The 4,455-nt window shown below is 46.5% G+C and overlaps 1 non-coding gene across 1 annotated transcript; it reads left to right on the top strand.

The window, feature by feature from the left end:
• The first annotated feature begins 279 nt into the window (after nucleotides 1–279).
• Nucleotides 280–361, top strand: Trnas-gcu (transfer RNA serine (anticodon GCU)). Its single transcript has one exon. It is a non-coding gene; the product is annotated as a tRNA-Ser (tRNA).
• The last annotated feature ends 4,094 nt before the right edge of the window (nucleotides 362–4,455 follow it).

The following is a 4,455-nucleotide window of genomic DNA, read 5'->3' as shown; positions in this document are numbered from 1 at the left end:
TTCGACAAATTGGTGATGAGCTGTTATCAAAAACCTGCTTCACTACTCGCCAGACATGTTGATTACAGTGTTATCAGGGGACACACACACACACACACACACACACACACGCACAAAGATGAATGAAATGCCTCACCAAACGAGATAGTGTGTGATAAAAGAACTATGAACTATCCTACACACACACACACACACACACACACACACACACACCTAAGTTAAGGGCACACACTCAAGAATGTACACATAAAACAAGAACACTGTCCCTTGGTGTAACAAGACGAGGTGGCCGAGTGGTTAAGGCGTTGGACTGCTAATCCAATACGGTCTCCGTGCGTGGGTTCGAATCCCATCCTCGTCGCAGGTTGAGTTGCCAGTTTTTTTTACTTTGCTCAGGTGGCGTGCGGGGCGGCGGTGAACGACGACTGCCAAAAGAGAGGGAAAGTAGCGGTGAACGACGACTGCAAAAAAAGCGAGAGTAGCGATGAACGACGACTGCCCCAAATAAGCGGGAATATACCAATGCGCTACGGGCAAAAAGACATCATAAGTACATCAGGCGGCTTTCCGGTATGAGTTTGTCTTTAAATATGCCAATCATACCTTAGCGATTGCGCACTGCAAATTTTAAACCTCGAAATTGATCAGAGCGTAGCTAAACAAACACGCATCTGTATTAATTTTGCGGTAACCTCCCCGAACAGGTGGCTTCATGGACAGATCCTATCCGGTGAGCGTCCATCGAAAAATAAACTGCTTTTACAACACCGATCAAGCACATTAAATTTCCGGTCCCCAGATTAATGAAAAACATGAGCAAAAAACAAACACGTACCCTCAACACTATATAATCATTTTCTCAAGCGGCTTCTGACAGGTTTTATTTGTATCTTTTGGTTCCAGTGTTTAGATAACGCGACCAATTTTGCATCACGGGAACATCTGTAACGCGTGATGTTTTAATGGTCCCTCTCAGCCTTCACAAATTAAGAGAGGAAGGGCCAGGTGCAGACCGCGAAGGTGATATCAGTAAACTTATCACCAGGACGGACACTGAGGATGGCCCCCAGATCCACCGCACATCCTCCTCCCCTTCGTTACTTCTCACTCTTCTTCGTATGTGCATCCATCATCTTGTTATTTCCTCCTTTCTTTTTCCTTCGACCCATGGCTCCCTCTTTTCCTCCTCCTCTTCTTCTTCCTCCTCCTCTCCCTCCTCCTCTTCTTTTTTCTTCAATATCTTCTTCTTCTGTATATCTCATTTCTTGTTTATTTCTTCCTCTTTCGGTCATTCTCCTCCTCCTCCTCCTCTTCCACCTCCTCTTCTTTTTTCTTCTATATCTTCTTCTTCTGTATATCTCATTTCTTGTTTATTTCTTCCTCTTTCGGTTCATTCTCCTCCTCCTCCTCCTCTTCCATCTCCTCTTTTTTTTTCTTCTATATCTTCTTCTTCTGTATATCTCATTTCTTGTTTATTTCTTCCTCTTTCGGTTCATCCTCCTCTTCCTCCTCTTCCTTTTCCTCTTTCTTTTTTCTCTCCTGCTACACCTATTATCTCATCCTTGTTCACTTCTTCTGTGTTGATTGATCTCCCTCCTCTTCTTCCTTCTCCTATTTCTCTTCCTCTTCCTTCTCCTGCTGCACTCTGTTTATCCCATTCTTGTTCAATCTTCCATCTCTTTTGGTTCATCTCCCTTCTCCTCCTCCTCCTTATGCCTCACATCTTCCTCGTCCTCATTCCCTTCCCTCCGTTACTGAGGCGATGTGCGCAGTATGTCTTTGCTTAATCGACACTCTCACCCGTGGCTAAGCTAGTGCTATCACGTGCATCATTGACAGCTGTCGTCCCCAAGGCCGCTCACTCACCTACACCAGCAAGGCGGCGGAAAGGATGGGAGGACACACACACACACACACACACACACACACCAAAAGCGATAGAGTGACGAAAGAGGAAGAAGAGAGAGAGAGAGAGAGAGAGAGAGAGAGAGAGAGAGAGAGAGAGAGAGAGAGAGAGAGAGAGAGAGAGAGAGAGAGAGAGAGAGAGAGAGAGAGAGAGAGAGAGAGAGAGAGAGAGAGAGAGAGAGAGATGGACACAGGCTAACTGACAGATGCACATATACAAACAAACAGACAGACATGTAGACAGATAGAAATGTTTATGGACATGTTTATAGACAGAAAGAATTACAGACAGGCACACAAACTGACAGATATATAGGCAGGAGAAGACGCAAGGATAATACAAACTTGACACTCAGTAGAATCATAAACAGAGAAGGATCTATACATATACCGTATTATTCATTCTTATAATTCAGGTGAAGAATGAAGGTTACCACTTGACTGTTCAAACCAAAACCTAGCCTCGTAGACACTGTGGAGCAAATAGCAAGTGAACTGTGGCAGGGGAAGGTGAGAGCTGAGGTAAGAGGGTAGGTAAGGGGAAGCAGGTGTGTAGGAGGTGAGGTAACTCGAGGAGAGGAAGGGAGACGAGGAAGGCAAGGGAAGTAAGGCAAAGTGAGGCAAAAATGGAAGAGGTGAGGCAGAGGTGTGAGGAAATGGAGGAAAGGATGGAACGGAGCCAATGAAAGGAGATGACGTTAGGCAGGGATAGAAGAGGAAAGTATGGGAAAGTGAGGCAAAGATGGAAGAGGCGAGGCAGAGGTGTGAGGAAATGGAGGAAAGAATGGAACGGAGGCGATGAAAGGAGATGACGTTAGGCAGAGATAGAAGAGGAAAAGGAGACAAGACCGAGAGATAAGATGAGGGAAAGAATGAAAGAGAGACAGACATTGATGAGGTAAGGCAGAGAGAGGTAGAGATGAAGCAGGGATAGAAGAGGAGAGGCAGAGATAGAGGGAAAAGGATGTAGGGGCGAGAGAGGTTAGAAATGGAGAGGTAAAGAGAGGGGAAGAATGACGGTATCCGCTTCCTCTGTAATGACCAGGTAGGATAGAAGAGGAGCGGCAGAGATAGAGGGAAAAAGATGTATGGGCGAGAGAGGTTAGAAATGGAGAGGTAAAGAGAGGGGAAGAATGACGGTATCCGCTTCCGCTGTAAAGACCAGGTAAGCATCCGTCCTTGCACACCTTTACCAGGCCTCCTCCGCATTACACCTGCGCCCCCTTACATCCCCATTTCTCCTCATCTTCTTCCTCTTCTTCCTACTGCTTTCTTCTTCTCCTCCTCTTCTTCATCCTCATCCTCACGGGAGACGGAAGTCAGCTCTCTCTGCGACATCCGGCTTACCCGAACGTTGTACCTGGCTCCTCCTCCTCCTCCTCCTCCTCCTCCTCCTCCTTCCTCTTCTTTTCCCCCAACATCATCTGTATATTTTCTGCTCGTTCATCTTTTCCTCCTCCACTGACTTACTGTTCCTCTTGTCTTTCCTCCTTATCAGTCTGGTTCATATCTTCCTCCTCTTTTTCCTCCTCCTCCTCCACCTCATCCCACCCTCATTCTCATCCTCATCCCCGTCCTTACCTCCTCCTCCTCCTGGTTCATATATTCGTTATCCTCATCCAGCTCCTCCGTCACCTTCTCCTTCGCCTTCCTCTCATCAGCTTTACGGCGTGCCATGCCTCTTCGGTGCACGCTAAGGCGAATGAATTACCGCGTTAAGCCGTTCAAAGAAAATACGTAATGAGGAGCAAGGCAAGAAAGGGAAGATGGTAGTAGTAGTAGTAGTAGTTGTAGTAGTTGTAGTAATAGTAGTAGTAGTGGTAGTTGTGGTAATAACGATAACAAGCAACTACGATCCAAAATAAGACCTGAGCGATATTACAGGTAAGATGTTATGAGCCACCAGGTAACAACTCTATTTACCTGTCGGATAATGACTTACCTTTATACCCACACTTATTGCCTTCTCCGTCCCCATCACTTCCTTTCCCTTCACCGTCATGACCACCCCCACTACCACCTCCACCACCACCACTACCACAATCACCATCACCGATCTTCGTCACACTGGCATCACTCTCACTCTCACCGTCATCAATACCCCCTTCACTATCACCAATCCTCCCCCCCCCCCCCCCCCACACACACACACATCAGGTATAGTAATTACGTATCTATGTCAACACCTTTACTATAGCACCAATGTCACCTGTCTTAACAACAACATCTTCAACCCCAACACTATCATCACCATCCTCATCATCACCATCACTGTAACCTACATGGCGCCATCCCATATAGGTCATAAATCATCTTGTTCTCTCTCTCTCTCTCTCTCTCTCTCCAATCTAAATTTAAAGAGAGAGAGAGAGAGAGAGAGAGAGAGAGAGAGAGAGAGAGAGAGAGAGAGAGAGAGAGAGAGAGAGAGAGAGAGAGAGAGAGAGAGAGAGAGGGGGGGGGGGGCAAGAAAATACACCAATAACATTAGAAGCTCCGGCATCTCTTTAATCACGGGAAGCTGGTAGGAGGTGTAATAACCACCATCCTGTC

The sequence above is a fragment of the Eriocheir sinensis genome, unplaced genomic scaffold (assembly GCF_024679095.1).
Source record: "Eriocheir sinensis breed Jianghai 21 unplaced genomic scaffold, ASM2467909v1 Scaffold429, whole genome shotgun sequence".
In the NCBI taxonomy this organism is placed as follows: domain Eukaryota; kingdom Metazoa; phylum Arthropoda; class Malacostraca; order Decapoda; family Varunidae; genus Eriocheir; species Eriocheir sinensis.
Note: the sequence above shows the minus strand (reverse complement) of the source record. Positions and strands in the feature narration are given on the sequence as shown.